We start from the raw sequence: 25,523 nt of genomic DNA, 5'->3' as shown, positions 1-25,523 counted from the left end.
ACTACTGATGGCACAGAGACTAGGGATGTTGTGTCAGAGATCATGTGTGATGTCGGTGAGCCGGCAGTTGGCATGGTTCCTACTAGTGATACTACTCCCTTGGCGATATCTTCAGAGGTAGTAGTTAGTTCTAGCTTGGTTAGTGATCGGTTGCAGTTAGTTTCATCTGGATTGCAGTCTGAGCCACTGACTGAGATTGGTGCATTCTATCGGCATTACACTATGAGGTATGCTCATCAATTTACCTTTGATGACCATGTTGATGAGATGATGATACAGAGATGTACTTTGGTTCCTAGTGCTTGTCATCAGTTATGGGACACTTTGACACCACAGGATGAGAGTTGTGATGGGCATGACATGGCGATAGGTTCTACGGTTGACAGCTTGATAGTACATGACTTAGAGCAAGAGTTTGGGAGCAATGCTTCAGCGGTTGTTATTGATTCTACTCCTTGGGCTATGTCATCTCCTGACTTAGCTGGCAATCAGTTGCAGTGGGTTGTATCACCTGTGCATTGCGAGCTGTCGACTGAGGCTGGTTCTTTTGATCAGCATTATACTGTGAGGTATGTCCATCAATTTTCATTTGATCCACGTGTCAAGGAGTTGATGGTAGGTAGACTTGGTTTGGGTTCTATTACTTGTTGTTTATCTTGTGATGTCTACTCACCATCAACGGTGCATGGGAGCTATGGTTATGAGACAGTGGCCTGTGATTTGCAGAGTTCTGTTGATTGCAGTAGGTGTACAGTGTGTGGATTCTCCATACTTGGTACAGTTTCATTTGGGAGTGTCCACCATTGTGACAGTTGGATTGTACATTCCGCATAGGCCAGTGGGATGTGTCGATGGTATTTACTCTGTTGGCAATTTGGGAGGTCCACTCTACTTGGGTTCTAATATTTTGGGAGTTTGTGTCTCGTGGGTTCTTGACTATGGCAGTAGTGGATTTGAAGTTTAGTTGAGCAATGATTCATGCTTCATTCATGGATTCTTCTTGGTTATATTGCAGAAGATATTGCAGGAGCCTACATTGATTGACAGCAGTATAGTACATGACTATATTTTGGATCCAGGTGGGTTGATTGGTTTATTGTTCAGTCATTGCTTGGGGACAAGCAATTTCAAGAAGGGCGGACTGTCATGTCCCCATTTTGGCTGACATCGTTTAGTGTACCGAATTAGTCTATAACAAGCTCTCGTAGACTAGTGGTGATGTGGAGAGAGTCGACCAGCGACTATTTGGTAGTATTTTGTCCTTACAGTTGATTCGTGATTTGGGCCTACGTTTGTTATAAAGTAAAATTACTTTATTTGGACCCAGTTTTATAATTTGATGTTGAGATGCACTTTTTATTATAAAGTAATATTTTATAAAAGTGCACTTTATTTCATAAGAATATTTGGATACTTCTAGAATGTTTAAGTGACTTCTAGAGGAAGCTACTAAAAAGTGAATAATTAGACCCTATGGGTCTTGCATTTGATCATCTAGTTTGTATTTTCTCCCTTGACATCAGATTGTGATTCAGTCACATAGTCTATTATGGAGCCAAGTGGTTTCAGATAGTCACTAGGTCTTTGGGAATGGAGTCTCCCTTGGATTCGCATAACTGAGGGGGTGAGATATCCTTTGAAAGGTTGCACACTTAGAGATGATACTACAGTCGCTTCAACTAGGGCATCATTGGGCCTAACGCCATTTTCAGCATTTTAGCATTTTAGAAGGCAATTTTAGCAAGGTAGAAATTATAGCAGGTCCGAAATTATAGGAAGCCATTTTTAGCAAATCCGAAAATTTAAGAGGCTTTTTTCAGCAGACCCAAAATTATAGGAGGGCATTTTCTGAAGACTATTCATTTTCAGTCATGGATTGATTGCAAGACATCTTTAGAAGGCTTAATTGTGGTGGAGGAAAGATTTCTAGTTGCTGGTTCGTTTTTGCTACAAGTCTGATCCAAGTGACTACAGCATAGAGGGTTCAGATGATGATTTTGAGGATGTTGTTGTGCATGATGGTGAGATATCGGGTAGAGACGAGCAGACATTGAGTATTCATGACTTTGCTGAGAGGGAGTACCAAGCACATTTGGATGCTTCGTCACATGAGGTTGAGGTGGGTAGTACTTCGCATGATTTGTCCATTCAGCTAAAGGTGAGCGAAGACAGTATTGTGACTTCATTATCTCATCATGACAAGATGTGGGATATAATAGAGGAGCACATCCGGATGATTCAGTTACAGGGCAAACATAAGGCAGTTCAGGCAAAGTCCTCTTGTGTTGCTTACAGGCGATTAGAGAAGGAATGGGAACAATGAAGTTGAGTTATTTACATCTTCTATCAGATCGTGACCATCTTCTTAGCCTTGCCGGTGATTATTCAAATGCCTTGAGGAGGAAGGAGAAGGAAGTTGACAGGCTTTCTCGTGAGCTTGAGGACACTCGAGCTTCCTTGGTGAATACTTCATTGGCATTATAGGACTTGGAAAGACATGGGAATGAGCATGGCGTGGAGTTGAGTTTAGTACCATCTTGCACACCTGATACTGAACTTCCTACAGTAGGCAGATCAAATGTGGTCGTTGATAATGTTGTGAGTTCATCTTGCATTCACATCCAGGATATAGGGACGGTGTCAGACAGGTATGTGTCAGACACTAAGCATTTGTGCATAAAACTAATAAGCCAATGGAGAGTGTGAATTGCGTAAAATACTTTATGACCAATGTTTTTTCATAGACACAGATACCTGTAAACAACGGAAGAACAATACCCATAATTTTCTTCATCGATGGGGAGTGTTGTCCTGCAAATGTGTCAGCAGAAGCACGCAACACAGATACTACTTGGAAGGTTTGGGATAATTCTTTGGAAATTATTGGTGTTCCTGCAGACATTGTTGAAAGGTTAAGAGAACGTGAGCATGTTCCAAGTGAAATGAGAATTCTAATATAAAGGAAGTGGAACAACCTGGTACAATCTATCATTGATTCAGAATGGCCTAGTTGTTAGTGGCCCTTGATGGTGATTTTTGTGGTTCGATTATAGCATTCAATGTTGCAGATTTTCTAGGCGAAGGGAGCTGAATTGTGGCCTCTTTGTTGTGTGAGCTAGGAGCATTCGCTACGGCATTGGCACCTGATCTTTCTGCGCTTATAGCTGGTCAGTTGTTATATAGTCTTGCTAAAGGTTTAGGCTATTTGCGCAACCCTTGTACATTGCAAAGATGGCTCCATCAACAATTCATGGAACGCTAATATCTTTAAAGGCACTTTTCATAGTTTTAGGAATCTTGCTTGACTACCAATAACTCAGTTTCAATACAGCAAAATGCCTTTCATTTACTTTAGGGGCAAATTGGTTAATGTTGGATTGAGAAGCAATGCAAATGTTAACATAGCGGGTGTTGCAAAGAAAAGCAACTATGAGTTGATATGTTGTTCTGGCATGGAAAGAATGGTTCCTTGTGCATTCTTCAACAGCCTATCCGTCCAGAGTTGATCACGGAGGTTGTGCTACCTGGGTGCAAAGGAATTTGGTCAGTTTATCACAAGGGTTCGCAAAGTCTTTCATCTGATTCATCAAGAGTAAATTCAGACAAGGATGAGTTTCATGCCTATCTGATTATAAGCTTTGATAAACGTAAGGCCAAACACTAGAACTTCTAGGGCATTCAAGGATATAGCTCTTGAGGAAATTTAATAGGTTGGTTTTAGGTTTTGATGAAAAAGATACAGTCGGATACTATCATCAAGTGTTTTAGCACTGCTAGTGTGTCGTTGGGTAGATGCAATCGGGTTCAAGAAGCAAATCAAATTGCTTGAATTACAAAATCAGGAAAGAATTTGGATAATATCAAGAAAGCGACCATGAAGGCACAAGAATCATTAGTCCGGAATTCAGGTTCCACTTTAAAAACTGAAATACTCAACATTTACAAGAATTATCAAAGACTCCCTAACCGAATTCAAAATGATCTATCATTCAATGATTATATGGATTTTTACCTTGAGCAACTAAATATGACTGATATGGCAAAGCGAAGGTATCTAGAGTTGGCCCAGGATCTTTTTGCAAGAGAACAACACACAGAAGTATACAAAGAAATGCAGATAGATCAGAATTATTTTGAAATAGAAAAAAAAACAACTACCAAAGATGGGCAGCCTTCTCACGATCACATTGTAGATATTACACAAGGCACAGTTTTCTTCGTTGGTGACTTAGAGGTGAGCCTTGTCAAGCAAAATAATGAAACAGATTGCACTCAAGGTAGTAGCGGTTTGGGACCTTGGCATCATGAACCCAATATTCATGATACTCAAAACCTGAATTTGGAGGAACAACCGAAGATGACACTGCAAGACAACGAATGGTTTCAGCAAGGAGATAATGAAATACATACCATACAAAATCAACTGAGGGTTAGTGAAGATATGGTTGTGGCATCTTTAGTACATTATGACAAGACCCATGAGTTGGTTGAGGTGCTCTATAGGAGGATTCCAAGAGAAGCGAGAAGAGATTGTAATATTGATGACTTGCTGGAGCTCAAGATAGCCCTCGAAACTATGAAATGAAATTACTTGTATTTGCTGACCAACAGGGATTATATCCTTAAGATTGCTGAGATATATGCTGAACAGTCAAATAGAGGGAAGGATGAGATTGATGAACTTAACAAAGAGCTGAAGCATGTTCGTGAGGCATTGGATAAGGCTCGATTCTCTCTTCAAGGAGCAGAAAATTAGATCAAAGTCATGATTCAATCTAGAGAACATGAGGATAGAATGAGACAGGAATTTTTCCTACAACTCATCGATGAACTTGAGAGCATTCAGCAAACTTATGACTTGGATAGCTGCCCCAAACGATTAAGTAGCAAAACTTTAGATCATTTTCAGCTGATAGATAACCCCTTGTTTTAAGTGGTTGCTGACTAGACGTCCGATAACCAACTTTTTATGATAGATGAGGGAGTCTCTTGTTTGCCTTGAGGAGGAAGAAATTGATTCCAGACCTTGGAATACTGATTTAGATCCTAACACTGATTCAGGGACTTAGCTTGGGAATGATGAATCAAATTTTGTTGCTTATCAGTTGATCAACCCCAACATATTTTCCGATTTCAACCCTCTCAGGAGTTGGGTGATTTTCCTTCATCAGTTGCTAAGTAATTCTTGATGGAGTAGCTATGTGAGGAATGTGGTTATATTTCCACATCTTTCATATTCATAGCACCTATGTACTTGGGAGTTCTCCAAGTTGATGACGATGGTATTGGTTTTGATGTCCTTGAGATAGTGGTTTTAGCTTGTAAGCAGCTCATTTCCTACATCACCCATTTAGGTCAGGTCTTCACACTCTACTGGGTTACACATGGACCTTTGATATGCTTCTAATTCATCATAGCAGCGGAATGACATAACAAAGTTTGGGATCCAATTGTTGGCAGTATGTATTTATGGTTGGACTAGGATTTTAATGTGGTCATATTCAATTTCAAGGTAGATGTGGTGATGATCATGTAATAACTCCAATAGGTTATAACTTCTTCAAACACCAAAAATCTTTATACTTTAGTTGTTTGACATTTCGTCAAACACTTTGCAAGCAAGCTCTGATACCACTGTAATAACCCCAATAGGTTATAACTTCTTCAAACACCAAAAATCTTTATACTTCAGTTGTTTAACATTTCGTCAAACACTTTGCAAGCAAGCTCTGATACCACTATAATAACCCCAACAAGTTATAACTTCTTCAAACACCAAAAATCTTTATATTTCAGTTGTTTGACATTTCGTCAAACACTTTGCAACCAAGCTCTGATACCACTGTAATGGCCCTCCTCAAATCTGCTATCAAAAAATGCTGATGAAAGCTCAAGGAATTTCATCAAACAATTCACATGCAAGGGACGTATGACTGAGATAGTTTTTCAGCTGGCTTTAAATGACTTTTTTCTTCATTTGCATCAATGAGATTCTTATGCTAGAAGACTCCAAATGGACTACACAATGGCCTAACATGAGTGTGCTACTAATTTTGACAATATTCAGTGCATATATATGATCTAAGCATGAGAAATGAACACCTACAGCCAACTGGCATTTCTACAAATAGTTGGTATGCAAACTAACTAGCTGATAAATAATGATATTGTATTGCTTAAATGACACCAGCAACTATTATCTTATTAATTTGCAATGAAATTTCTAATACAATGCTCATGAAATATGGCCAACACTTTGGCATTTACATGGATTACAAAATGACAATGCTGGTATAATGCACACTTACAGCTGAAAGCTTATAACACCCTAAAAAGCAATACTAACAAAAGAACCTGGTTGTAGATGGTTGTAATAATTTCCTTTGATGCTGCCCCTTCTACTTTGCTTTTCCAATTTGTTTTTTCAACTTGCTTTTTTCGGTTCTGCTTTTTTGGACTGCTTTTTCTGCCTGCTTTTTCGGTTCCGCTTTTTCGTACCCGCTTTTTCAGCCTAATTTTTCGGTTTTGCTTTTTTCGGACTGCTTTTTCGTACCCGTTTTTTCAGCCTGCTTTTTCGGTTCCGCTTTTTTGGACTGCTACTATGTTGAATCTCAAGACCATATCTTTCAATGGTGTCAAGATTTTCAGCTTGAAGGGATTTAGTCCTCCAAACTATTGAGACATAATCTCCAGAAAATTTTCCAATTTCTTTGATATTTCCAAGCATGCTTAAAAGAAGCTCTTCCATTTCTTTTATAGTGTTCTCACAAGAGCTCCATCCTTCGTTTTCTCAATGTGGGATAAAACATAACTCCCTTTATGTAACTTATGTCTCCAATGTGTTATAAAATAAAGGGAACTCTTTTAATTTAAATATTTCTCACAAACTATAGTCTATGCATTAATAAAGTTAAATATTTAAATTTAACTTTATAAAATAGCTTTATCAATGCAAAACAAATCTTATCAATGATAAACAAGTCTTCTTGCCAATATTAAACAATTACCATCGACATACCTCTGCCACTGGATGTCCACCCATGCCCAAGATGACTTACTATAAATAATAAGTATGCCCAAAGTTGCCTCAAAAGCCCTCAGAAAGACCTGCAACTGAAACTATTTAGGCCAAATGGCCTCTAAGCCCCTTTAATGTCCTAGTTAGCCTACAGAACCGTGGGGAAATAGGCTAACAACAACATCATGCTATGAATGCTAAAAAGGGGACATTACAGTCTGCCCTTCCCAAAATTGCTTGTCCCCAAGCAATGGCCGAACAACAACCCAATCAATCCACCTGGATCCCAAATGTAGTCATGAACTATACTGCTGTTAGTCAACATAGGCTCCTGCAACAACCTCTTAAAATTAACCAAGAGGAATCCATAATCAAATTGGCAAATACAACTCACCCAAACTCCAAAATCAGGAACCCATGAGAAACAAGCTCTCGAAATATCAGAACCCAAGTAGAGTGGATAACCCAAACTACCAACACAGTAAATACCATCAACACATCCCACTGGTCTATATGGAATGTACAATCCAACTCTGCAACAATGGTGACCACTCCCACATGAAACTGCACCAAATACAAAGAATCCACACACTGTACATCTACTGCAGTTAACACAACTCTATAGATTACGAGCCACTGTCTCATAACCATAACTCCCATGCACCGCTGATGGTGAAAAGACATCACAAGATAAATAGCAAGAAATGGAACCCAAACCAAATCTGCTTGCCACCAACTCCTCAACACAAGGATCAAATGCTAACCGATGTACATACCCTGCAGTATAATGCTGATAAAAAGAACCAACCCCAGTCAACAGCTCACCATGAACAAGTGATACAACCCACTGTGACTGATCACCAGCTAAGTCAAGAGATGTCATAGCCAAAGGAGTAGAATCAATAACAACAACCGCTGAAGCATCACTCCCAAACTCCTGCTCTAAGTCGTGTATTATCAAGCTATCAACCGCAGAACCTATTGCCATGTCATGCCCATCACAACTCTCATCCTGTGGCGTCAAACCATCCCATAACTGATGACAAGCACTAGGAATCAAAGTATATCTCCATATCATCATCTCATCAACATGGTCATCAAAGGTAAATTGATGAGCATACCTCACAGTGTAATGCCGATAGAATGCGCCAATCTTAGTCAGTGGCTCAGATTGCAACCCAGATGAAACTAACTGCAATCGATCACTAACCAAGCTGGAACTGACTACTACCTTCGAAGACATCGCCAAGGGAGTAGTATCACTAGCAGGAACCATGCCAACTACCGGCTCGCCAACATCACACATGATCTTTGATACAACATCTCTAGTCTCCGTGCCATCAGTACTAGAGGCCACCACCATGTCAGGCATACCACAACAATCTGCTATAGCACCCAACTCAACTGAACCTGACTCTAGTAGGAACGGAACTGATATGCCAATGTTAGTATCAAGGGTGGATGCATCCCAATCTCCACTGTCTCTAACAATCTCGACCATGGACATCCTCGGATCACTAGACACCACAGCTTGTGACTGTACAGAATCTGGTAAAGACTGCAGTCGCTCTAACTCCATGGTCACCTTAGCCAAATGAAACTGTGACTCCTCGAAAGCCAACTGTGTACTCTCAAGAATCTCAAAAGTCACCTCGAGCTGCTGAGTAAGCTCACTCACCTCATCTTCCTTGACCAATAATGCATCGTATGTTGTACTCCCCCACTCCATAAGATAATCTCTGTCGGCTACCAACTACATATAATCTTGTCTCAGAATCCGAATAGCCTCCCATAAAGAGTGGATCTCTGTCAAGGAAAGATAACTACCTCCCCGCTCATCACTAGTAGGACAACCCCATCCATAAACTGCTAACAACTGACGAGTAGCGTCGAAATGCTGGCAAGCGATAGAAATGTCTCGCTCACTAACTCTCAACTGACTAGACACATGATGGCACTGGCTAGACTGTCTCCTACATACCTCCTTCGACACACTGTCTAAAGGAGCATCCTCAAAGTTACTGGTCTCTAGACTATTACCATCCATATTCTGCGAATGAACTCCAAAGCTCATATCAACATACGTAGTATCAAAAACCGTAGCATCGCTGTCGAACCCCTCCGTAACATAAAAAACTGTTGAGGAAACTAAGTCCTCAAAACTATCCACAACATCCCCCTGGGTGTCGTCTGTAATAATTAGATCCTGGCACTCTCCTGTAAACTCTGTCATCTTTGAGAAATCATCAACATGTGACCTGACTATAAAAGAAAACTGAGTCCCTGCTATAAGCGCTAACTCCCGAACTGAGCTCACCTCAAGAAAAAGCTCGTCCACATGTCTCTCAGAATCCTGGAGAGCCAACTGAATACACACCAAGGAATTCCGAGTATCCTCTAGCTCATGAGAAAGCTGGTCAACCTCCTCCTCCTTCAATGCATCTAAATAGATCCCTGCAAGATTAAGGAGATGATCGCGATTTGAAAGTCGGTGTATGTAACTTACCTTCATTGCCTCCATGCCTTCTTTGATCTATTGTAAGTCGTCACAAGAAGAACCTGTTGTGACTCCTTTCTGTCTCTCCTGCAGTTGAATCATCCAAATGTGATTCTCAATCAATCCATACATCCTGTCATGATGAGATAAAGTCGCGACAATATCCTTGTCCCTTGTCTTCAGCTGGCTTGCCAAACCAAGTGAAGATCTACTAGCCTCTATCTCATGTGAAGAAGCATCCAACTGTGCTTGATACTCATTTTTTGCAAAGTCCTGAATGGTCACTTTCTGATCAACTGTACTATCCTCAAACATGATAATATCCTCAACTGCTATAACTTCATCCAGCCCAACTGTACTGGAATCACTATCTGTGTCAATCATGCAATCCAATGTGCCTATGCTATCACCTTCTGATGCAACTGGCTCAACCTGCACAACATTTGAAACCCCTTCTGCCTGTGAAGATGATGCAGATAAACCATTACCTGAAGATGTGCTGAAGTCTCCCTGTATCGAATCTGCATGTCTGTTAAACTCCTCATACAAGTTTCTGTCTGTCATAGGGAAGGTATGATCCTTAGGCCTATCAAAGCGTTCAATCAGTCTCTCCGAAAACTCCACATATGAGGTAATGTGTGCATGACCCATAGTGACCATACCATGATGCCACCACTTGTGTGCTAACCCATCCAGGTGAATTGCTGCATACTTAATAGCTTCTTTCTTAGGCATAGGGTTCATTTGAAAGTATGTGTCAAGCTTTTGAACCCAAGCTCTTGTTGTAGACTTCCCCGAGCCATCATAATATGGTAACTGAAGTTTCCCTACTTTCTTCTGTAGCTCATAGCTCTGGTTCCTGTCATGTCCACGTGGCATATGCTTCATCCGCACATCTATATATCCCCTAAAGGTAATTGCAGCAATAAAATCTAGACCTCTGACTTCCCAATCTCTCCTCAGCTGGTCCTGTATATCAGTGATCTAGGGCTCTGGTACGGGCTGCTCTGGAGCTCTAGGAGGAAATATGGGAATCATGGGCCGCGAACTCACTGTCCTAGTTTGTTGGGGTGCATGACCGAAATTGTTCCCGACTTGTTCGCCTCCATCATGTGCCCCATCCTGATTATTACCATTCTAATTATTTCCTCCACCCACATTAGCATTCAACCCCATTTGACAAGCCATCATCTGCATCATAAGCTCAAATCTCTAACTCTGTTCCTGTGCTCTTTGCTCTGCTGATCGCTGTCCCTGTGCTAAGGTGTCTAATAATTGTAAGAATCTTTCCTTTCCCTGATCTAGACCGGCATTCATTTTCTCAAACATTTTTCTCTTTATTTGGCTATTCCAAATTCCCTATAAGACCTCCACAGGATGGCAGGACTTATAGCTCTGATACCACTGTAATATCCCCAATAGGTTATAACTTCTTCAAACACCAAAAATCTTTATACTTCAGTTGTTTGACATTTCGTCAAACACTTTGCAAGCGAGCTCTGATACCACTGTAATGGCCCTCCTCAAATCTGCTCTCAAAAAATGCTGATGAAAGCTCAAGGAATTTCATCAAACAATTCGCATGCAAGGGACGTATGACTGAGATAGTTTTTCAGCTATGGCTTTAAATGACTTTTTTCTTCATTTGCATCAATGAGATTCTTATGCTAGAAGACTCCAAATGAACTACACAATGGTCTAACATGAGTGTGCTACTAATTTTGACAATATTCAATGCATATATATGATCTAAGCATGAGAAATAAACACCTACAGCCAACTGGCATTTTTACAAACAGTTGGTATGCAAACTAACTAGCTGATAAATAATGATATTGTATTGCTTAAATGACACCAGCAACTATTATCTTATTAATTTGCAATGAAATTTCTAATACAATGCTCATGAAATATGGCCAACACTTTGGCATTTACATGGATTACAAAATGACAATGTTGGTATAATGCACACTTACAGCTGAAAGCTTATAACACCCTAAAAAGCAATACTAACAAAAGAACCTGGTTGTAGATGACTGTAATAATTTCCTTCAATGCTGCCCCTTCTACTTTGCTTTTTCGACCTGCTTTTTTCGGTTTTGCTTTTTCTGACTGCTTTTTTGTACCCGCTTTTTCCGCCTGCTTTTTCAGCTCTGCTTTTTCGGACTGCTTTTTCGTACCCGCTTTTTCAGCCTGCTTTTTCGGTTTTGCTTTTTTCAAACTGCTTTTTCGTACCCGCTTTTTCAGCCTGCTTTTTCAATTCCACTTTTTCGGACTGTTATTATGTTGAATCTCAAGACCATATCTTTCAATGGCATCAAGATTTTCAGCTTGAAGGGATTTCGTCCTCCAAACTATTGAGACAATCTCCAGAAAATTTTCCAATTTCTTTGATATTTCCAAACATGCTTAAAAGAAACTCTTCCATTTCTTTTATAGTGTTCTCACAAGAGCTTCATCCTTCGTTTTCTCAATGTGGGATAAAACATAACTCCCTTTATGTAACTTATGTCTCCAATGTGTTATAAAATAAAGGGGACTCTTTTAATTTAAATATTTCCCACAAACTATTGTCTATGCATTAATAAAGTTAAATATTTAAATTTAACTTTATAAAATAGCTTTATCAATGCAAAACAAATCTTATCAATGATAAACATGTCTTCTTGCCGATTTTAAACAATTACCATCGACATACCTCTGCCACTGGATGTCCACCCATGCCCAAGATGACTTACTATAAATAGTAAGTATGCCCAAAGTTGCCTCAAAACCCCTCAGAAAGACCTGCAACTGAAACTATTTAGGCCAAATGGCCTCTAAGTCCCTTTAATGTCCTGGTTAGCCTACGGGACCATGGGGAAATAGGCTAACGACAACATCATGCTATGAATGCTAAAAAGGGGACATTACAGATCAGTGTTGATCGGTTTACAGGTACAACATTTCTTCATAGAGTAGTATGAGATCTAGGGACCCGGTTGACAAGTGGTTTATAGCGTGACACCTTGTTTCAAAATTTGGCTGGATTTGTTTTCAGTTCAAGCTACAAGGTCAACTGCAAATTCATATGGGATCTTGGTATTAAATGCTTGAGGGCAAGCAATCTCAAGGAGGGGAGACTTGTAATGTCCTTTTCTGGGGACATTAGAAATATTAAGGGGGTCATCTCTATAGTATTAAAATTTACTAAGAGGGCTGAAACTTAATTAATTAAAAGTCAAATTAATATTCCAAGTGGGCAAAAGAGGACAAGGGGAGATAAGACAAAAAAGACAGAAAGGTAGTCGAAGATTCACAACTGTGAGAATAAAAGGAGGAGACCCTTTCATTCGGTATGCTTGATTCACTATTCAGATTTCCAGTTCTCTCTTGTGAGTTTTCAAAAAGCTTCAGCTTTCAGCCAGTGTGAGGACGTAGCCCCTCATGCAGGTAGGCAGTGGACGAAAAGCCATTGTCAAGGGAGATATCATTTCAGGTGTCTCGGTTGTGCTTACAGGTTCTTCTCTTTACTTTTCCAATCTGACTGTAGAACTGTGTTTAAGATTGGATTTATAGTTGTTGGTTGTTGTATTGCTGTTGTCTAATACAATAACGTCTTATGAGTTATCTAGAAGTAGTTGGTTATTGTATTGTTGTTATTTAATGCAATAACGTACTTCAGAATTATGGAAAGGTTACGGTATTAGTAATTGGTTTGTAATGTATGTTCCTACTTTTGAATCCTTAATATCATTCTGAAAATCAGTTCCAATAAAGAGTTAGATGAATTCTATTGAGTGTTTGTTATGAGATTCACATTTATTGTTTATTTACAAGTAACTGGGTATATTTATGATTCTGAGAGTTAACAAGGAGGGAAAATGACGTTTTGGGATAGTAAAATATTGGTCATCTTAATATCGTGCTGGTAAATTTATAGCCTTGCTGGTACTGGTCACTACACAAACTAATATTAAGTGATGAAAGGCAACAAGACAAACATTAGATATATAGTGGAAATAATGCTGTCTTCACTTTCAATATGTTCTGACTGTCTCAGAAGATGATGAATGATAGTTCTGTACATACTAGACAGACTATCAAGAATGCTGTATGAGAAGTCTGCAAACATATTTATTTACACAGAATGTTTGATCCAATTTATACTGCATAGATCTGTGCATCATAATGTGGAGACAATATGTTTGATTCAATATTATTTTCAGATCAAACTGTTCATGTATCAGGTAGTGATAAAGTTGATTTGATCAAACTACATATGTATCGAGTTGTTGGTCGGATCAGTTTCATTTCGGTTCCAATTGATTATACAGTTAATAACTGCAAACTGTCTCATTTTTTGGTCGCCACTATAAGAAAAATCTCCTGCAATAAAATGGAATATTAATCTTTTTTGCTCAGATGGTTGTAACTGCAACAGAAAGTTTCAGTTGTAAGCAATTGAAATTCTTTCCAAACAGATTTTTAACTGGTTTGAAACCACTCATCCAATAGGATTTTAGACTCTATTTAAAGGATGCAAAGGAGCAATTAAGGTGATGTCATCAATTTCAGCTTGATGAAATCAACATTTAACCCCAATGAATTTTCTGTTTTGAGTCATGATCTTTGTGTTCTCTTTACATGTTTTTGGAACATAAATTGTTTATATTCATAAACATTTTCGTAATTCATTTTTCCATTGTCATAGGGTTATGTTTTGGTCAATAATTTTATTTTCATTTATTTTTGTTAAATTTTTGTTTATTTCTTTACCAAGTACGAGCTATTGAGCTTAGTTACAATGTTTATTATTTGTAGTAAAATATGTAATGAGGTCCAAAAATCCCAGAATACCTAGTAATTGGACTTTTTGGACCCCATTGATTATTATTTTACATGCAATACAACATGAAAAGAAATGTCTGAATGGCACTGAAGAAGCGGTTTTTTGTATAAGTTGTGAAATACAACTTCATAGAACCCAAAAGATCACCTGCATGCAACAAACCTATCACAAGATAAGAATAGAGACAAAAGGAAGAATGACTCTGAAAATATAAGAAATTATATTAATCAAAGAGAGAACTAATAAAATACAATGAGATCAATGCTTATAAAAGGAGATAGAAAAAACCTTAGAGCGGCGCATTTAATAATTATAAGAATTATCAAATGCATAACTAAGTTAATCTTAAGAATGGAATAAAATGTACTTAGTTAAAAGAATTAAGTGAAATACCTTTTACTCTAACAACCCCCTCCCACCAAGATGAACTTAGTCAGTAGATATAAACAAAGTCCATGAAAGCAAAATGCAACTACAATGACAGAAAGAAAACTTGGGTCCCTACAACAAAGTCAGTTAGGCACCCAATCACAACCAAATCTTTGTAAAGTAGAGAAAAAGAGAACCACACGGTAAAATCTCTCCTCCAAAAAGGGCTGGAAAAGTAAGTATAAATGCAATGTCTCAAGAGTCTCTCTCAAAACAATTAGTAGAAGTAACACCCCTATAAGAGAGGATTGAGACACCAAATTCCCCTAGAATGATAGAAACATTATGTCGATGATTACACCAATATGGCTCCAACGCAGAAGAAACAAAGGCAACAGACAAATAAGAGAATACCTTGAATGTTAGGTGAAACTAGAAGGCCTAGTTGTTTCTTAAAGGATAATACATGAGAACCTGTAATGAAATCTCCAATGAAGGTGGGATAATAGGTGTGTTGAATCCGTTATCTAGAAGGAGATGATTGTCCTCCAATATGTCTTTAACAACTGCACTAGGTGGCTTAATGTATGGAGCTACAATGTCACGCAATGCTGAAGAGGAATCCCATTGAACAAATCTGAACTAAACAAGAGTTCGAGGTGTAGAAGTCATGAAACAGGTCTTAGGAACAACGCATTAAATCATGTAACCTGACTTCACCTCCATAGGCTCTCGTGAAGAAAGAGAGTTACTACAACAGTGGAGATGGCGTACCAAAATGAGAGAAAGAGTACAAGTGGAAAGAATAATCAACTTTCCCACTTGCCCTATTGCAGCAATATTTCATGTTTCACTGTCTTTAATTTGCACTGAATCTCGTGTGAACTCAACAATCTTCCCTATCCCACTGTGACTAATCTAATAGATAGAGAGAAGGTTAGCGGACAAAGATGGAACACATATTACATTATTGAAAATAACATCACCAATGTCAATAGAACCTTTCCCACATATAGTCATAAAAGTATTGCTCCCTATCAAAATGTGTGGGGTAGGAGAAGCCTCAAAAGAAGAGAACATACCTTGAGAAGATATTATATGGTGTCAAGCACCCGAATCTACTAACCATCTAGAAGAGTGTGGACTAGTCATTGCACATAATGCATGACCCTTTCCTTGGTCTTATCCATCTATTTGCAATGATAATGGTGAAGAAGACCTGTGGAAAGTACAAGAAGAATGTATATCAATATTGCTCTTCTTAAGAAGAGATGTCAAATCTGAAACCTATTTTGCATATCCATCTAGCTTCTTCTCATAGCAATTAGACTCATCATGATTGGACTTTTATAATAAGCACACTTTGGTCTTCTTATCTTTGATTTTCCCTCTTAGGAGGTGGTGGGCCAAAGGGGTGTTGAGAACTAGAATCCTGTTGAGGCTCTATGGTATGTATCTTTTTTTTTTTCTCTAGCTTCCCTAAAGACATGTGAGCTATCAGTGTGTGGTTCTGTGATCTTGGAAGAGCATCCAACTATGTGAGCTTGGACTACTCAAGTCAACCAATCACAAAATACCTCCAAGGAAGGCATAGAAAATCGTGGACCCAAAGCATCTATGGTGGAGTAGATTGTACAAGAAAATATCTGAAATTTACCTTGAAGTTTAAAAGGAATTAGGTAAATGCACTCGATATCTATTTTGTTCTTACCACAACCTTGTAAAAGTGATCTGAGTAATTTGAACTTCATCAAAAAATCCTCAATAGATGAGTAGGAATCAAGTACCAAAAATGTCACTTCAGCCTCAGTTTGAAGTGCACAAAACTCATTGATAGTGGCAAAAAAACCATTGAACTTGGTCCACATAGCACGAACTAGAGCAACCATCTAGATGAAAGAGTAAACTATCTAAAGCCTGCAAGGTAAACAAACCCATGGCTTATGGCTTAGTTCATTTTGTTTTTGCGCTGAAAACTTGCATATTTGACAGATCCATGGGAGTCCTACAGAGGATGGAGATAGTGGTAGTGTTATAGATACCTCTGGTTATGTGTATCTTCATTTAGAAGATGGATGTGAGTCCAGTGTGCTTTGGGACATGAGTGATCACAAAATTAGTGATGCATTTCAAACGGATCTCATTTATTGGCTTCACCACTTTGGGCATAGTGAAGTTGAGTTTAGAGTTAAGCAACAAAAGTTTGAGGATGTTCTTCATGGTAGGCTTCTATTTAGAGTTTGGGATCCTTATAGTGCATTCAGATCTCAAATAGATCTCTCTGAGGAGTTGTTAGGAGTTTACACAGCGAGGAGTGCTTACTATTTTTCCTCTGATCCTTAGGGGCATGATCTATTTCAAATGAATAGTTTGGTTGTACATAGGTCAAATAGTGTATATGACAACTCAGCTTGCACAATTTCGACAAGAAAGCTTTGTCATCCTTTTGAGTTGTTTCCCTATGAGATATTCACTCTTGTGACATCTCCCACCGAATGTGATTTAGTTTAGCAAGTTCTATTAGTTACGCCAATTGTTAGGTAGATATTTTGCAACCGACAGTTTTGGGTAAAAATCCAGTCGCAAAATAGGATGACCAGCCACAACGTGTGAGACAGAGTTTCTCCTACCTTAAAGGGAAGGCTCCCCCTTCTCACCGTTCCTTGGATCAACTCAAGGTAAGCAAGAAGTCGAGAGATTTTATAAAATTGGTGTTACTAATATCCTTTCTTCTTAACTTTCAAGAAAGGATCCACTTATTTGTAGAACGAATAATGGGCAAGGTAAATCTCGAACTAAACTTCTACAGGAGCTGGAAACAGTGATACTGATAAACTTTAACTAACTCAAAGGCTAGCCACAATGTACCAATTTGGCTCTAAGTCAGGTCGTACTTCTATATGGTAAAAGTTTTACAAGTAGGGCACAAAGACTCCTAAAAGTAAAAACAATCTAACTATTTTGTGAATTAAGACGAAAATACAAGCTACAAACAAAGCTTCTAGCTATGGATTTTCACAATTGTTCCTGGTCAAAGCTCGGGCTTCAATTGTTTCTTAACTCTTTTCAATTCAATTCACTAGAACAATTACCAATAACACAAGATGATGAATCAAAAACAACTTGGATAAATCATAGACAAAGCTTACAATTCACTCAAATTACAATTTCATTTAATCAAAGTTAAGTCTTAAATGCTCCTTTGTATTCACTTTCTCTCAAAATAGTGTTTCACACAAACAAAGTTATGCTGGCATAATTTCTCATAAGTTTTCTTGCATAAAGATAATGATGATTTTACAATGAAGGGTCACTCCTTTATATAGACAAAGAAGTTGAGAAAAAAGGGGAGGAAAAAGTGGGAGCATTTCAACCAACTTTGACTAAGTCTAACTACAGAAACTAAAGGGTTACATGCAACTCGCATTACATCTTTTGCATACATGCAATTCGCATTACATATAATTACACTTTTTCATGCAATGCATTCTAAATGACTATGAAATAGAAATTATACAACAATCTTAGAGATTGCTTCTTAAGGCTTTGAATTTCACAATGACGTCATGCATCGTGGAAAGATCAGCAACCTCCATAGTCTTTGATATGGCTTTAATTCTCACTACATTTTCATATGCTGATTGCACAACTTGGGAATTTGTTGTTGTATTATCTAACAAGTGTTTTGTCAAGGATTTGTACAAAACAAACTTGTTCATTGTGTGCGAACTAAAATCTTTGGAATCTACATCAGCATTGATCTTCATTGTATATTCTGAATTCACTCTCTTTGCTGCCAAAAGATGACCAAGATTATCAGTAACACGGCATTCTAATTGCTCCAAATCACAAGTAAGGCTTGTTTCAACTGCTTGACAATCTTCAAGGGCCACCTGCAATTTTGTGATCAACTTCCTTAAGGTCTCTTCCTTGTAACCAATAAGTCCTTGAAATCTGAAGAACATTTCACATGACGAAAGAATGTCACATGAGACCATAGCATCCAGATCAAATTTTATCATTCCATCCCAATCCTCAAGGATTTCCTTCAGGTTATCTGCTTCTTGAATCAAAGAAGAAATTAAGCTTAGTTCCATTTTGTTCATCTCTTTGACACGCCTTAGAACTGCAAGTGACTCTATGATAGCTTGAACTCCTTCAACAATGATTTCCTGTATCCAAGACTTAGTAGCTTCAATTAGCCTTCTCTCTTTAGATGTTTGTGATGTAACAATAACATTCTGAGAAGATTGCTTCTGAATGACCTCATTCAAACGAGATATCTCCTGTTTCAACTAATTTTTCTTTTCCCAAAGTTCATGATTGCTTTTTGATACATTTGTCAATGCATCCTGAGCATCTTGTAAACAACTCAAATGAGATTGCTTTCCAACTTCAACCTTAGTAAACTTGTAGTTAGAATGGGTAAGCTCTTCAACAGGTTTATCTACTAAGGGCTCAGCAACTTCAACATATTTGGTTTTGTCAGAAGGAAGAACAACCTTCGTTCTCTTTGTTGTTGTTCTACTCAACCATGCAGGCAGACTGAAATTTTCATCTGTAGAAGCAGGCACAGTGGAGACCATCGGCATTGATCTAGATTGTATATCTGTAGTAACTGAGCATGATTCAGTCTGTACCGTTGAAGGCATAGGAACATGTTGAGAAGACTCTGCCATGAAGAGTTCAAATCCTATCAAAGATATATCAAGCTGGGAAACTTAACCACTAGCAAGAGTCAGAAAATCTTCAAACACATTTACTAAGTGTTCATATTGTTCATGTGCAAGAACACAAGGAGCAGTTGATGAAATAGGAAGAGCCATGGTGTTAACCTCCGAGACTAGAATGGAATGAGTGAAAACAGTAGAAAATGAATCTAAATCATAATCAACCTCATGCAAAAATGGCTCTTCATGTAGAGAAGACATGCAAGCTCGTGCAGGCTTTGGAGGAGATGTGATCCTAATTTGTCCTTCTTCATCTGAATCTTCTTTCTCGGATTCTGTTTCCAATTCTTCTTCTGATTCTGCCGCTGATTCTTGAATTGGTTCAGGAACTTGAGATGATTTAATTACTTTTCCGCCCTTTAATTTGAATTTAAGGGTATTCTTGGCACTTGAAGATGAGGCACCATCTTTCCCTATAATTTCCAGTTGTGATTTCTTGCCAGGAGGACCAAAACTTCCACAATCCAGACCCATCTTAGGATTTACTCTTTTAAGACCTTTACTTTTCAACCATTTGTTAGTGTTTACTAGGATAGATTGAAACCTGTCCATGATAAATGTACCTTCATTTTGTTGCCATTGAATAGAGAAAGGGCAATTCTTATCAAAACAGGCTTGATGGAATTTTGGATCAAGGATGTCGCCGTCATCTTCAACTTGGAAATCTGGAGGGATTTCTAACATATTAAAATCGATTATTTGTTGCAAGGTTAACCTGCAATAATCCATCTTCATAATGTCAAGTTCTATTCTCATGTCAATCCAAATATCTTCAATGTGATGAACATGGGTGTAGGCCCTCTTTATCTGAGAGTTCATCTCTCGATAATCAAAATCAACTCTAGCCTTGAACTTCTTCAATGTAATCCATTGCAAGTATGCTTCCATATTCTTCGCTTTAGGCATAGAAACAATTGAATAATTGCCAACAGATAAAGGCCTAGCTGAAGTAATGCCCAATCCAGGCCTATGTGAAGCATGCTGATTACTCTGCACATCCATGAGTTATCTTGCTAACTCCATTAGAATGATTCGATCTGTAGCATACCTAGGCAAGGTATACGGCTCTCCCTTAAAATATCCAACTCTCAAGCATGTGAAAGTGGGAAATTGAAGAAAAATGCAGCCGTACTGATTTACCTTTTCCCATGCTACATCAAATACTCTTTGGATAGACAATTGTTTGTCAAACAAATACCTGTAATGTCCAAAGAAGGCATCTTGGACTCTTCTATAATGGAATTTACTATTAGTCAAAGTGGTTTGGTCATAGTATTCCCAAATAGGTACTTGGAGACGATCTCCTTCGGTAGAAAGACCCGAAAATGATCCCATGGCAGGAACAATGTAAACTAGATAAGAATTCATGTAAAAAGATACTAATGTTCCTACATTGCATATCTGCTGACAGAGCGCAATACTAATAAGCTCTCCCCAAAAGATGTGTTCTTTGTTCTCTATGATTTGAAACATAAATTTATACATCCATAGCTTAAAATCAAAAGAATCTTTAAGACCACAGATCCTGCTGAGAAGAATGATGAGATCCTTGTATTCCTATTTAAAATTTGACTGATGAAGAGTCTTTGGCCATCTAAAAAAATTGCTTCTTTTGTTGTCTAACCAGTAAAGGTTGACATACTTCTGATAATTGCTCTTTTGCTCATTCCAACAAGCCAATGACGATTTTTTGGTCAAATCAGCACATTCTTATTTGTGAGGAACTTTGAAGATTTGTTCAATAAATTTAGGATCAAGGCTAATGATAACTTTGGCGTTAGCATCTTTGATAGTCCTTATTTTAGGAGTAAACCGCCGTGCACATCCATAAACAAAATCAAGTTCTATGGCCGCCATGGGAAATGTAAAAACCAAATGGATGTTGCTTCTTTTAATACATTTCATCTCATGAGTAGCTGGAGGAGCTTCAACTCTTTTTAGAAAATCAGCCACGTCTACATGACCAATCTTCATGTCCAAAACGTTGTCCAAGATAGATGTAACTGAAGAAGGAACTGCATGAGCCAATTCTTTATCATATTGCTATTTCATCTTGCCCTTGGATTTGGATGGCAAGGACATTTCTTATGCTTGTACTGCAACACAAAAATCCCAAAACACAAATACATCATCAGAAGGAATCTCCATGCAAGTAATACCGGAGCAACAGTGAAGATTCGAAAAGGAGTGACTTCGAAGAGAAAGCATATGCATATACAATGGAATGAAAAGTGAAATGGAATGAATGGAATGTGGAATGAAATGATATGAAAGCGTGAAAATGGAAAATGGAAAGAAATGGAATGGAATGAAATTGTGCAAAGGTGAAATGCATAAGAATGCGTGCAAAGTGAAAATTGCTGATTTCAAAAGTGACTTGAAGTTTTCAAAGCTTTATTCTATGAAACATGCGTATATGAAAATGCAACATGTAATGGAAAGTGGAAAGTGAAATGAGATGTAAGTGAAAATGAAAGGTACACTTTAGGTGTATATGCGAATGAAGGGTAACATGTAAAATATGTTATAAGGTGGAAACATGTACTTTTTTATGTAAGTGCGAATGCGTATGTGAAAATGAAAATGAAAAATGGAGGTGAGATAATGAGTTATATAGTCACTTTTTGAGGAAGGAATAAGTCAAAGTACACGGAAAGCGAAAATGACATCCTTTTGTCTTTTCAATACATGACTTTTGATCAAAATCGAACCTTTTGGATGCAATTACACATAAGACATTTCGTGTAATCGTGTCGTGCGAATTGAAGTGAAAAGTGAGATGGATGAAAATGGAGACGAAAAATGAGATTACATGCATGTGCGGATGGCGAATGAGATGAAAAACATGTAATCGCATTTCAGGATGAGATGTGAGATGGAATGACATGAAAATAGAATGTGAAAAATGATAATGCTTTCGCATGTAATGAAGGAAAAACAAGTATTTGGGAAAAAACTTGCAACTTCTCTAAATGGAGAAAAACCGACAAACAAGCACACAAAACCAAAACAAAAGAAAAAACATACCTATGAAAACAACTCAAAATATGTCAAGATGCAATGCACTCCAAAGATAAAATTCGAATTTGGAACTTGGCGAAGAACCAAAAACATCAAAATGAAGGAAAACTTCATATTTAAAGAAAAAATGCACATTCTAAGGTAAATTTTTTTACAAATGGCATCCACTCAACGATTTCATGCATAAAATCAGCAAAGATAAGCATGAATTAAAATGCAAGAAAGAAGAGGTCCACTTACATCAAGAATAAGTGCCAAAAATGAAGGGAAAGATGCTCTTTATTTGAAATCTTCTTCAAAAATGGTGAGAACTTTTCAAATCTTGTAAATTCGAATGATGAAGGGCAGCAAACAAGGAGATTATTGTGCAAGATGCCAAAACGTGCCCTAGATCCTCTACTTTTTCCAACGTTTTGAAGATTTCAAGATCTTGGGACGTTTTTGCAAAAACCTGTTCCTCCAAGCAAAAACGATTTGGTGTTTTAACACCAAAATGATGATCACAATGTGATATAATCAGCAAATAAGGTAAAAACGATTTGATTCCAAGCAAAAACATGATCCAAATTTGAATATTTATGGAGTTTTTTGCAAACTCGTGCCCTAGATTGGGAGATTCAAACATGTTTTTGGGCTCAATAAACTGATTTTTTATGGGGGCAAAATGATCACCAATCCAAAATGCCTTGAATGCAAGAGATTTCATTCAAATCCATGGAGAAAATCTCTAGTTATGATCAAAATGAGAGTTTTTTGGAGCAAGAACATATTTTCTTCACAAAATAGGACATTTTCATGTTCATCACATATTTTAAAACATGTTGAGAGGCAAAATCGGACCTTTTAGAGTCTATTGCATGTTGTAAAATATATCTTTATGCATAATCTCACTTTTTGAAGCTCATTACATATTTTAAAATGTGTTAGAGTCCAAAATCAGACCTTTTAGAGTCCCTTATGTTTTAAAAACATGTCTCACCTTTTTGATGCATAAGTACAAAAACTCAACTTTTCATGTCATTGCATCAAAAAGGTCCATTTTTACAAGCTTTTGATGTAATAGCATGAAAAGTATCCTTAAAATGAGTTTTTACATGCAATAACATGAAAAGTTTTCACTTTTCATAGGTTTTTTACGTGCATTTGCACATAAAAAGTCCACTTTGAGGCATTGAAGTTATGTATTTCACTAAATTTTATAAAAATGTCATCAATATGGGTCAAAAATAACATTTATGCATCATATTAATCAATATAATACATAAACATTATATTAACGTGACATTTATATAAGTATTTGATTTAAAAATCAAAACTTTTAAAAGTAACTATATAGTTCTATAGTCACTTTAAGTGAAAAGTTAAAAAGTAACTCAACTTAAAATTATAACATAATGTGCACTATAGTCACTTTAAGTTATAAATTTAAATGAAAAGTAACTTCAGAACATAACAAAAAGTGAGTAAATGTTATATTTTTGAAAAAGTGAATGTCAAAATGAAAATATAACATAATTTTTTTAATTCGTACTGTTGCACCTAAAATGTCCACTTTTGAGGCACTAAAATGACCATAACTCTTGACTGACAACTCCAACTGACCTCTAGGTTAGAGCGAATTGAAGGGGAAAATGAAAGGCATGACATGAGCAAATCCAAAAGACTAAAAACAAGCAAACAAAAACTCAAAAGAAAAGAAAGGACTGTGAAGGCTTCAAAAATCAAGCAAAGGCTTGACAAAGAGCAAAATGAAAACGACTTGATGAAGGCCTTCAATAAAACAATTTTGATATTCAAATTGAAATGGATTGATTAATCAACATTAAGCAATTGAATAGCAAATTCAAGCTTAGAGAAATGCGAAACTAGCTTGAAAAAAATTCATGCTGTTACCAACATTTTGTGGTGACAAAATGCAGGACAACACCAGTGTTAGTGTTACAAGATCTAGTTAGCAATCACATGGACATTACACAATTATACCCTTGGGATTCAAGAAGAATGATGTGTTTTTTGTTTTTTAGATTGCTCTGGGACAAGCAAAGTCAAGAAAGGGAGATTGTAATGTCCCCTTTTTTGTAAATGTCATCTATCAAAGGATTAGCCTATTTCGTAACCCTCATAGACCACTAAAGTTGTTCAAAGAGTCTAGTTTGTAGAGCCAAAGGTCAATTCCCACTCCAATGATCAGGGATGTTCAAGGTTTCTCTTTGTTTGAGTCAAATTAGCACATTTACTATTTATAGTAAGTGTCTATTTTGGGAAAGTCAGAGTTTCTATCTTTAGTAGGGCACCTGGACAATTTGATAGCAGTATAGAGTTGTGGTGACATTAACAAAGCTTCCAGTTATAGTAAGTTATTAGAAGTTGCTATATCCAACAAGGGCACTCAAACACACAACATGCACAGTGTTTGACTCATTCATCAGATGGCTTAGTTTGAGGGACTAACTATTTATAGTAAGTCAATTATGCCCATGCTACTATTTTTCACAGTATGGTTGGACATGAAATTAGCAAGGTTCAACAATTGACGAAGTGGAATAAGTTTATTGGCTCAAATTCAAGGCACTAATTAGAAAGAATTCTTTAGTAATAATTAATTATTAAAAGTTATAATATAAATTTTTTATTTAAACAAGACCAATTGACTTTATAAGCGCATTAATTGAATGTGATAATGTGGGGGCCTATTTATTAATTATCCTAAGTCAATGTGGGGCATTGAAGGCAAAAAATATTAATATTTTAAAGGTCCACTCAAATCAAGTGAATTTGGCATCAAGTGTCAAAAGGGGTATAATAAAGTTTACAATTTAAATGGGGTTCAAGTCATCATTAAATGCTTTCAACTGCATTTAATCATTAGCGCCAAAACTTAGAGTTTGCTAAGTCAAATGACAACAAAAGTAAATATTATAATTATTAATATGCCTTCTTGAATAAGCTTCATGGTTTGAACAATCTTGTGGGATTTTAAAGAAAAATGAAAGAAAATGGAACCACATTATTGGATTGATGAATTTGCTTGTTTTTGCCTTGAGAGGTCTCTGGCAT

At 37.3% G+C, this 25,523-nt stretch overlaps 1 protein-coding gene across 6 annotated transcripts in view; it reads right to left on the bottom strand.

The window, feature by feature from the left end:
- LOC149562034 (propionyl-CoA carboxylase) overlaps nucleotides 1-25,523 on the bottom strand; it is a 337,515-nt gene that overhangs the window by 119,048 nt on the left and 192,944 nt on the right. The window lies entirely within an intron of this gene.

Source organism: Cupressus sempervirens, chromosome 4, assembly GCF_028749045.1.
Source record: "Cupressus sempervirens isolate cs-2001-9-10 chromosome 4, ASM2874904v1, whole genome shotgun sequence".
NCBI lineage: Eukaryota > Viridiplantae > Streptophyta > Pinopsida > Cupressales > Cupressaceae > Cupressus > Cupressus sempervirens.
Note: the sequence above shows the minus strand (reverse complement) of the source record. Positions and strands in the feature narration are given on the sequence as shown.